The sequence below is a fragment of the Melanotaenia boesemani genome, chromosome 3 (assembly GCF_017639745.1).
Source record: "Melanotaenia boesemani isolate fMelBoe1 chromosome 3, fMelBoe1.pri, whole genome shotgun sequence".
In the NCBI taxonomy this organism is placed as follows: Eukaryota; Metazoa; Chordata; class Actinopteri; order Atheriniformes; family Melanotaeniidae; genus Melanotaenia; species Melanotaenia boesemani.
Window position 1 is genome coordinate 9,545,188 of NC_055684.1, and position 12,245 is coordinate 9,557,432.

Genomic DNA, 12,245 nt, shown 5'->3' on the forward strand with positions numbered 1-12,245 from the left:
CAGACTGTTCGGTGTTTGCGACACCGGCTCGCACACCGCAGAGGTGGACTTGCGCTGGTCTTCCGGGACTCTTTCTGCTGCAGTCTGATGGACACAACCTCGTTCAACTCCTTTGAGCTACAAATGTGTGTGGTTGGGAAAACACACTCCCAATATTGTGTCTTTTTTCCAGGTCCTGCACGCTCATTTCTTGGTGATTTGTTAGTTTTTGACACGTATTATTAAATGAGAAAGCGTTTTGATCTTGGGTGATTTTAATCTTCACATTGATTATCCCTCTTGTTCAGTCGCAGCAGAACTGGTGGCTATCATGGACACTTTCAGTTTTGTTCAGCACGTTTCTGGCCCCACTCATAAAAGTCACACGCTAGATTTGTTTTCCTCTTGTGCACTAAACATTAATCAACTATGCCTTGAATATTTTCAAATCAGTGACCACTGCTGTTGTGACACAAAAACACAATCTTAGTTGTACAGTATTTAGTGGTTTTGTCTGACTCTTTTGACCCCTAGCTCTTGTACTTGATGATGATGAAACATTTGTGACAAGTTTAAATAGCCATTGTTTGTCTGTTTTGGATATGGTATCCAGGGCAGTTTCTAGGACTTCTGGGTCCACAGACAAAATATTGCCATGGGCCCCTCTACCCCAAGGTTGTTGCCACTTTTTTATGTCTGTGAATTATGATGTCATCAGTGTTCGTGCCTGATGTAATGAACCCAACTTGTTTTCTACAATGTAGTAGCAGCATTATTATGTAAATGATGTATGAGTTGTTTAATTTCTCTGATTTTCAAACTATGGTACCCGTAACTACTTAAACAACGTTATGACACCTCTGATTGCACATTTTCAATAAACCACTCAACACATAGCTAGTGGATATTTTATAGTGAACAATCAAACACTGATGTGCAAAAAACAATAAATTTAAGTGTCCCGCTTTTGCTCCTTAAACAATTCCCTTCACTATCTGAAGCAGACTTGCTTTGGGGACATGGTCCTGGCTCTGTCCACAACAAGGACAGCAACTTAAGTTACGTTATAAATAAATTTAGCCTATATTTTGTCTTTGATTATATAATTGAAATAGATAATGGGTTGATTATTGTCTTAGTAATTGCCAGTGGTACACTCTTAGAAAAAAAATGCTGTCTATAACCATATAAGGTTCTTTGGCAGGACAGGCTGTAACATATTCAACTTGTGGAAGAAATTTATACTCATATAATATTCACACGTATATTCAGTTTTCTTTATTCATTTATTATTGTTCCTATTACGTTTTCATATTGTGTGTTCTCATTTTACAGAATATTGAAGTTACTGTTTTTCTGCAGGTTTATTGTGCATGCTTGTGTGAGGGCAGACTGATCACTCTCTTCCAGACCTTGGATATGGGAAAGTTACGACTGGTTGACGCACCTGCTAGATAGCAATAGCTGTTTAGAATAACAGCCTGTTATTGGTCCTTGGGTACGTGGAAGAGAGTGGTGCCATTCAGTTTCTTTTCTCTGACTTTTATCAGTTTTAAGACTGACCTTCAGCTGGCGACCAGCTGAATAAAACTGTTTTTCCCTGATGAATCGAGAGAGTCCTCTTACGACTCTTCATCTGTCATAAGACTGCTCTCAAGTTGCAAGTTATGCTATATGATTCAATACGTCTCCTGTAATAAACCTTATATACTTTTTACTGATTCCAGACTCTTGGTAAATTTTTCTACAACAAACTGCATTCAAATTTTTTTTATTCAAAAATCTTTACACAGTGATAAAGAGAGCATACTCCCTGAGGAGAGGTTATGTTGGTCCTGTGGGGAATAAAGTTGAGCATAGGCCAGTGGATTAACCAATGTTACAGACAGACAAGCCAGGCACCCCAAGATGTCCTCATCAGGCAGATGAATATAATCTACAGCAATGGTGACATAGATAGGAAAGACAAAACAGTCAGTAGCATCCATGCAAGACATAATTACTACACCAGATGCATTACCTAGCTGTCTACCAACAGTAATGGATGATCCAGGGAGAATAATCTGAGAATAGGCACAAAGTAATAGTGGAACAGACTGAAGGAGCTTGTCTTCTAACTCCTGCAACACCAGCCTCCATTTGTATAAAATCAGATGGAAGTGAGAGAACCTCACAAAGTTTTAACATTAATTAATGTTAGTAGATTTGGATGTCTTTTCAGTAAACACTTTCCAGGTTTGTAACACAAACAAAACATTACATGACATATGGTAGGTTCATGCTGGTCCACTCCAGTGTTTTCCTGTTGGACTGTGCTGCTGTGTTTCTGTCTTACATGTTTTCAAAATGATGATATTTGGTATATTTACTTGGGCATCCATTTTTGCTACATCCAACAACAAAATTGGTTCACTTTGATGGTATAGTTCAATGTTTTTTAGATATCTTCTTTGCGTTGTGGTTTTAAGGACAACGGGGACACTGCAAATTCATGTTGTCTCACCCAAAAAGACATTTGCAAAGTCACCAAAACCCTCTTTTTCAAGCCAGCGGCACACATCATCTTTTGTTCAAAGATGATAATTCATCTACAAAAAAATACATAAAAGAAACAGATGTTAATATTAAGAAATTCTACCTTTCCCCATGAAAATCCTTAGCTACTCATGCTTGGTAAAATAAGATTTGACTTAACTTGATTCTCTGAGGTCTCAGACGTCGTCACACTTAACCCATCTCATCCAAATTCCTACACAGGTGATCACATGAGTGAGTAGTAATCACCACTGACACACACCTGTTTTGTTGATATGGAAGCCAACACTCAGCTCCCACAGGGCAACCAACTGGGCAGCCAGCTCCCACGTGCTATAAATCATATCAGAATAGATTCCCAGTACAAAAATGCCCCTCAACTTAATCCCATACAAAACTCATTTTACATTAGACAGACAAACCTATGAATACAGTTTTTGTTTGTAGCAAAGGACCCCACATTTGATTATTTGACTTTTTTCTAACCTAATTTAATGGTTCTTTTTTGACCCCCACTGTTTAAATTGATCATGTGATTCAATATATTCCTTTGGCTGTGAGAGGGCTCAGTGGTACACCTGTCTTACCCTGATCTGATTGAACTCGGTGCCTGTATTTTAAGGTTAAGTGGATTGAAGCTTGGATCCCATTGGAATAAGTAGTGAGGCATACACTACTCGCAAAAAGTTAGGGATTTTTCACTTGTTGAATGAACTGAACTCTTTAAAAGCAGGCAGACAAAAGTTTGAGAGGATATCTGCAAGTCCTTGCTGTAAATAAAGTCATTAGGAAAGGGCAAGACCCACACAATTCTGGGCTCTATGAACAAACCATCTTGGTGGGCCCCTAAGTGGACTTGATTGATAGTTTACTTTAAGACTAAGATATTAAATATGATCATAGTTTAACCTCTAAATGGTAAAATGGTTTCTCTGCCATTTTCCTGGTTCACCTGGCAGAAACTCTTCTGCATTGTTCAGTCTTTCACTGTCTTCCTGTTTCTCTTCTTTCCTCTCCTCAACCTCCTCACTACCTTCAGAGCAACGTTCACTCCCCATTTCTCCACTTACATCTTCTGTATTTCAGTCTGTGCTACAAGGAGGACAGACCCCATACAAGCTAGATAGATACAAGATTATCTTAACCAGCTTATAGCGTAACACACACTAGAATAAAACTTAATGTTAGTGTAACTGAACCAGCTGCAGATGACTGATTGTAAACTGAATAACGTAACTACCTCCATGAGCTCAGTGATCATCTGGACATGATGATGGACCTGCTGCTGTCTGAGACTGAGGACCATGTGGTTCATGATGTTAAGTTATTGTTAATATGTGTAATTGCAATGTTACTGTAGTACTTATAGGTTCAGTATATATGATTGTTATGCAATAAACCGTTTCCTAGGTTACACCAACACACACATGAACTTCTTCTACTCTGTAACCTAAAACATGCAGGCTGGGCAGCTTTCTGATTAATCCATTACTGAATAAAATAATTCAGTAATAATTATAAGACAGTCCTTTTCCCCTTTTTCCAGGTTAGATATTTTTATAAGGTATTGACTCAAAAGCACCAACAGCAGAGGTTATAATCAGACTGACATTTTCATCAGTCATTGTTTTATTTTATTAATTTAAAATAATATGGTAGATCATTTATTATCAACATTACAGACTTCTGGTACATTCAGTTTTTCAGAAAACACAATGTCAGTAGCATCCTCACAATCCTGAAATTACAAGCAATCAATTTATACCAGATATGTCATGACTGATCACTGGGAAAGGCCTAGAATATCCATAGGAAGTGGACCTGTTTTCGTCGTGAGGTCAGTAACATCAAATTATTTGCAATAACAACTTCTGATAGTATTTCTGATAGTAATAAATCTGTGCCGTCCCCAAACAAATCCTAACATCCATTCTCTAACAATAATTAAGAAGCAGCTGCCCCTTATTGTGTCCTTAAAAAGGGTTTTATGATTTTGTTCTGTTTTATTTCCCTTTTATGATACGCAGACATCACTTTCTTTGGGAAATACATGACTTTATCCTGAGGCTGTCTCGCTGTGCTCTCTATGCAACTCGCTTAAACAAACCAGTGCGGGTATAGACTAAACCATTTAAAGACGGGTGATGTGGCCCTAAAGGAACATCCATCATTATTATTAATGCAAAATTAATTCTTTCTGCACTTTTATGTGGGCAAAATGACTTTGATCATCATATTAATTAATTAATTAGAGATTTTCTATGGAGCATTAAAAAAAAAAAAAAAAAAAAAAAACAAATAAAAAAAAAGCAAACTTAAATCCAGGATATTTTTTAAGGGCCCCCGCCCTGCAGTGGACCCTGGGTAAATGGTACCATTTACTATTCAGGGGTATGACTTCCCAGCAACAGGTTAGTTGGTTAGTTACAAGTTTCTCAAGTTCAGTCTTTCATTCTCACCTTAACTGAACTACAAACTAGTTCATGAGAAGCATGAACGTACACAGCACTGCTTGATACTAGACATTAATCCATCTCTCTCACCTCTAGGCCACCGCTCCTCCTCATGAATCCCACAGGGTGAAATAACTGAACGTGGATCATTTACCCATCCAGTGTGTTTGGCCTTTCAGCATTTTCTGCCACACCACCTCTTTGCTTCTGGTAACAGCTGCAGTTTTGCCTGTTTTTAGTGAAAATGTTGTATTCTTCATGCAGCTCTGTCAGCAGTCTTTGATCTGCTGATGAGAAGAACGAAGCTCTGATTTTGTCATTTGTGTCACTCATTTCATCAAGTTGTTGTTCATCCATTTATTTGGGTTTGTTGGATATCCTGGGTGTTTGCATTAAGTGAGACCATGCACGTCTGTCTTGAATCAGTCTGGATTTAAACGAAGGTGAACTGCGTTTGTTGAACAACTAAAGGCTTGATTAAAAGATGGTGCTAGTTTAAATCTGAGTATTTCAGGTGAGTCTTTTTTTTTACTGACTTTAATGAAACTGTCTTCCCCTGTTTATCCCAGTTAATTTTGTTTCCTGCCACACCAGGTTTCTGTATCTAGTTGCAGCATTTCCATGTAGCCATTGTCTCCGTCAGTTTAAAGCAACACTAGTTTCCAACATTACAACTCTGTGCTTCTGACTTGTGTCAATGGCAATGACATTCATTATGCACATTCCTGGGGGTGAGAAACCCCACTTCATAACTTTGTGTTCCACTCCAGGTCATCAAGTGACAGCTGTTTTCTTTGCGGTGCTGTACCATACACCAGCAACTGGATATAAACACACAGACCATTCTGGATGTGCACCATTGCTGATTTCACAAAGACACACAAGAGGACATTATTGAAGGAAGCATAGAGTCAACGTCGGCCTGGCTCCTACTGATGGAGAGAGCTTAGAGAAGAGACAGGATGCAGACAGAATTAGCCGAATACGCCTTCGTCAGGGGTGACAAAGAAAGAAAATCTGCCAAACTTCTGCAGTGTTGCTTTAAAGTCTCATTGGCTTTGGTCCTGGCCAGATCCTCATCACAACTTGCCCTTACTTGGTCCATTAGCCAGATGTTTTCTTTGTTTGTTAAGTACTTTGAGGATCCCTTCTTTGCAGCATGTTTTGTTTTATATAAACGTAGTCAGATGGTAAATCATTCACACCATTTCCCGCATTGGTCCTGTATCCTTATGGCAGCACTGTATCCATAAATCCTAATTCTGCTAACATTCCAACAGATGCTTTTTGGCCTTTCTACTACATAATGTCTAGTGTCCAATATAAAGTGTAAGAAACTGCTTTGAAATGTCTGTAAAATATACACACAATATTTCCAAGTCCTTATCGTGCGTTCCAGTCATCCCTAAAATTACTTTTTTGAAGTAATTTTACAAAATGAAATTACAAAAATGATATTTTTATTCAATTGGTAAACACATTATTTGCAGACATCATACCTGACACAATATTTATAAATTTAGTCCCCCCATATGGCTCATAACTAAATTAAAAAAAACCAAAGAAACATAGCTAAATACCAGAAAACATTTTCTCAAAACAAATATCAAAAACAACCTAAACTGAATTATCCAACAAATTTGAATGATTACTATCAAGAGATAAATAGCTCCTACAGAAAAACTATAATATTGAGATAAAATTAAACTCTATAATAGATTGTATCATCTGCAGGTGTGAACATCTCCTGCTTTACACACTTGTTTCTACCCAAATGGCAAAAAAAAAAAATAATCACTTTCAGATTTTACAACCACAGCAGAAATTTTAATAAGACAGATTTAAATGCATTAAAATCCCACAAACTGATGAAAATCTCAGTTATTCAGGTTTCTCTTTCATGATAACACTTGTGGAAGGAACACAAAATCTTTAAGAATTGAAATTCAGGAAGTTTCATTTCATCAGAACATTTTGTTTGAGCTTCAAGTCCAGTGAAAAAGCCCATGTGGAGAAAAGAAAAAAGAAGGAGCACTCCCAGTCGGAGGAAGGATGAGGTGGTGTCTGTGCTGAGCGTAGAGGTAGAGGAATAGAAGAAGGAATAATGCATGACTGTGGAGGAATGGCTCTTGGTTCATCTGCTGCCTGATCTGGATGTCTGTGAAGTCCAGCTGGGTCTGGAGGAAAATCACAGTGAAGAACGACATGCATTCAGACACCAAAGGTTTGTTTGGGTTGAGAATACTGGATCAATCAGTTTTCTTTACCTTTTTAAAAACACGTCTGACTCAGCACCTTCTTCATGATGGTCTCTGAGGAAGTGCTCTTCGGTTGACTCTGCATGTGCTTGACCATCGTCTGTCTGATCACTGATGAACTTCCTGAAGTCGGCCTGAAATGAAACAAAGATGGAATCAATCAAAGAAGGACGGCAGTGTGTCGGTGGTTGAACAAATCAAAGGGAGAGAAATAATCAGTTCAAAGAAAGGCTCATTTAACAGGAACGTTTCCTTTACCATGAAGCTTCCTTTCATCAACACCTCCCTCAGCTGGAAGATGGAGGAGGAGACTGCGGGAGGAGGTGAAGCTGGATTTTTCTGGAGGTGGATGGTAAAAGCAGCAGGTGGAGGTTGAAGGTGGATTTCTCTTCCTGGAGGTGGATGCTTTGCAAGCTTCATGTAGAAAGATAGATGGAAGATGATGGAGGCTGGAGCTGAAGAGAGGACGTTACCATGGAGACGATTCAGGTGGAGGTTCAATCTGTAGAAGATTTATTTTCAACAACGTAAGCTGGAAAGTCCATGAAGAGACGGAGGTGGTTTTTCTGAGGGTGGATGTCAGAGACTGCAGGTGAAGGATGAAGGTGAATTTTACCTGGAGGGTAGTGCTGGAAGGTGGAGGCTGAAGGTGGATTTAGTTTCTTTCTTAATGCCAGAGGTTACAGGTAGAGATGGAAGGTGGATTTTTCTTCCTGGAGGTGGATGCTTTGCAGGTGGAGCTGTGTCATTTTAGTCTGAAAGACAATAAATATCCTGAGTGTCAAAGCAGAAGGTGGAGGACTCCATCAGCCAGGCTGCAGGTACAGAGGAACATAAAAATAACTCAAGTTAATGGAGCTACATGGAAGATGAGATGGAGCTGAAGAGAGGATGTTACCATGGAGACGATTCAGGTGGAGGTTTAATGTGTAGATTTGTTTCTAACAGTGTAAGTTGGAAGATGGGCTTCATGGAGGTGTGGGGGTTAGCACTGTGGCCTCCCAGCAAGAAGGTTCCTGGTTTGAAGCTTAGCTGGAGCCTTTCTGTGTGGAGTCTGCATGTTCTCCCCGTGCATGTGGGGCTTCTCTACAGCTACTCTGGCTTCTGACTGAGCGTGGGTGGTTGTTTGTCTCTGTGTTTGTCCTGCGATGGACTGGCGACCTGTCCAAGGTGGAACCTGCCTCTTGTCTGGTAACTGCTGGGACAGGCTCCAGCCCCCCCACCATGACCCTGCTGTGGAATAAGCAGCTATAGACAATGGATCAGTCAAATGTTCTGAAGGTGGATGGCGGAGGTTGCAGGTGGAGACTGAAGGTGAAATTTACCTGGAGGGCGGTGGCAGAAGGTGGAGGCTGAAGTTGTGTTTCTGGAGATGCATTGCAGAGGTCAAAGATGAAGACTGTAACGGTCCGAGCTGGAAACCTGAAGGATTCACTGAAGAGAAAAAAAAAACAACCAAACTATTAAATTTTACAAAATAAACACCTTCTGTCGTCTCTAAACATGAGGGACACTTCCTCTGTTTATCTTGAGTCTTTGACACAATGCCCTCCTCAGTCAGGACGTCTCAGGCACCAGGGAACCCCCGGTACCCGGAAAAGAATATTACACAGTTAATTCATGTGGCAAAGAGTTGTTAAATATACAAAAGATATCATGAAGAACATCTGATGGTGTGTGTCCATCACAAGGATGGAAGATGGATTCTTAGCTTGGGGGACGGTACTGTGCAAAAGTCTGGAGTCACTCCAAAAAAAAAAAAAAGGTAGAAAACGGTCAGAAAAAAAGCAGAGATTTACTGAAACATGTTGGCTGCTTTTTGTTCTCTTCTCTGTTAACATGATTCTACATTTCTTTGACAATGATTACATCCAGACTGTGTGGAGGATTCATGCCTCCATCAGACTTGTTAGCACTGATTTTCAGTCCAGTTCTGCCGTCATCTGGCACACCTCAGCCTTTTACCACCGTTTCAGCTCCACTATCAGCTGTTTGCTGGATTTCAGATGCTGTCTATAGTTTTTGAACTGACCACAGGTTCAGATGTGTTAACTTCTCCACTTTATTCTCAACTTGTCCAGTTTATCCAGTTTAGTAGAGGACACACTGTCCACCCTGCTGGGACATGGTGGTCACTCCTCGCTGCGCTGCAACATGACACCACTCAGCTTGTGTTTGGATGGTTTGTCCTTGGGGTGAAGCAGCCTCTGCTAAAAGTGATGTTTGGTCCCTCGTGTCAGATATGAAACAATATTCTTCCTCCTGTTCTTTCAAAACAAAACAGGTTTAAATGGCTTCCTTGATGTGGTTTTGTCAGGTTTTCCCTCCATCCTCAACAGACAGTTTGTGTTCCAGTAGGTGGTGTGAGTTAAAAACTAGATCCTGGTGTGTGGGGGTGTCTTGTAAACTTCAGTGTTGTGGTTTCCATCCTCCTCAATGTGACCGCACAGTCCAAAACACTGATGTTTACCAGCAACCCAGACAGACCAGGACTCAGGTTTTGACTCATCACAAACCTCACTCCACCAGGCTGGAAATGTTCGTACGAGGACGGAGGAAAACTTCAGGAACAAAACCACATTAAGGAAGCACGTCAAACCTGTTTATCCAAACTAGACTTAAATGGAATCGGCCAAAAATTCTGGAAAATCATCATGAACAGAGAAGACAGAACAGGAGGAAGAAAGCTGTCATGCCATATGTGTCAGGAGTGTCTGAGAAACTCAGGATCTCCTGCGAACACCACATCCTGGTTCATTTCAGACCCTCATCATCACTCTCAGACAGAGACTGCTTCACCCGAAGGACAAAACAGCCAAACAGCCGAGAATCTACAGCGAGAAAACCACGTCTCAGCATGGTGGACAGTGTGTCCTCAACTAAACTGGACAAACTGAGAATGAAAGAAGAGGAGACGTTCACACCATCTGACCCAGTGACTTGGTGGATACCATACTGAGATATGCCAGGTTTTCAGCTGATAACTCTTTGGGAATCAAATTGTTGGGTCAAAATACTACTTTTCATGTCTGTCAAACATAAATAAAAAAGAAATCTAAACGAATAATAATAATATGTTTGTGGCAGACGGTTAACAAAGAGCCTAAGATCCAATTTAAAATGAGTTTTAAGTTTTCTGGTTGTGTCAACACGACACTGGTTCATCCTTTGAGTTAGGAGCCTTTATACACCTGAATGATTCAGAGGTCAGTGTTAAGAGGCAAACACACATAAATATGAACAACCACATAAATAAAACAAACACACATTCCTCTGAAATCAGCCAGGCCCAAGAACTGGACTGAAAATAAGTTAAAAAGCAGCCAACGTCTAAAGAAAAGCTCCAGACCTTCAGAAAGCCTGGACACCTGATGATAGAGGAAAGTAGAAAAGTGACAGCTTTAAATGTTTCAGGAAAAGTTGAACTTGTCTTAAGCAACAGAAACTCCTGCTCAAGACAAGGTCAACGTTGGAGATGGAAAGGAAAGAAAAAGGAGTGGCTCAAGACTTTTGTACAGTATTGTGTTGGAAGAAGAAGGTGGTGGTTCCTCCAGGTGATCTTCTTCCAGATGTTTTGTTTGCTGATGGTGGTGCCTGCAGGTGGAGACGGGAGTTTGATGATGTTGTAAGCCAATAGTGGTTGCTGCAGGTGGAGACTGAAGACTGGTGTAAAGCCAATGGTGGTGGCTGCAGGTGGAGACAGGAGGTGGCTGCTCTGCAGGTGGATAGTGGACACTGCAGACGGACGATATATACAGAAAAAAAATTCAAATTTTAAACTTCAGAACTATTTACATATAAAAAGAAAACAACACAACATCAAACAACGAAAATGAACTTTATACAAAAGTTAAACATTTCATTGAAATGTAAAACTTAGATGTTTTCTCAGTCGGTGTCTCAGAACATCTGGTTAACCCTCTGGACGACGGCCACTAATACGCCTACAAGAGAGAAGAAACATGAATGACATCATGATAATAAATAAACAACTCATTAGCTTTTTTCAAAGAGGTCAAACTTTAGTTTTGTCTTAAAAACATAAAGTGTGTCAGCCTTTCATCCCCAGACAGACAGAGAGCGAAGTGAAAACTAAAAGTCCTGCCACCCGTTCTAGTTTCAGAAATTCTTGGTACCACAAGTCTGCCGATGTTTTGGGAATGATGGGAAATAATAAACAATCACATGTTTCAGATAAATGTTTCAGCGAGCCAGTGTACAGAGGCTAACTCAGGAGAAATGTGCTTTCTTGTCATTAATCTGGCAGCAACATTTTGGACCACCTGAAGGATTTTAAGGGAGATGTTTGGGGATCCAGTTAAGATGGAGGTTGCAGTAGTCCAGCCTGTCTCTGTGGTTCAGAAACAATGTTCTAACAATCTGGGATCTAATCCAGTCAAATATGACTCAGTGTGGTCACATGTCACCTTGTTTTCATCACATGATCATACACTGTGGTCCACACAAGTCTTGTGTTACCTCCAGAGCAGCTGGGAGCTGTGCTCCTCTGGTGCCTCCTCTTCCTCTTCTGGCCCTAAAAACACAGAAAAAGACACATTAGATTTTTCCTCTAATACTAGATTGTAGGAAATTTTTGCTGTCACTGTTTCATCTGCATCAGTGCAGTGAGGTTATCATGTCTGAGCACAGCGTACGTATAGTTGTCCCTGCTGGACCACTGGGGGCGGTGCTCCTCGTGCTGGCGCCTCGCTGCATCAGCCTCCAGGAAATACCTCACCTGCTGCTCAGGAGACAAGGACATCCACTGTGGACACACCACAAAACACGGTCAGTCTCTCAGAACAGAAATCACTATCAAGACGGGATTCTTAGTGGATCACATCTACTTACTCTCTCCCCGAAGATGGCGTCCACAGCCACGCTCCTGGTGACGCCAAACTCAGCTATCACAGCCGCCCTCTGCTCCTTCAAGAAGAGCATGATGGCGTTGGGTGGCCTCTTGACATTCCTCTTCCTGCAGCCACAAAACAGAAGAAAAAACAGTCAGAGCAGAGCTCAG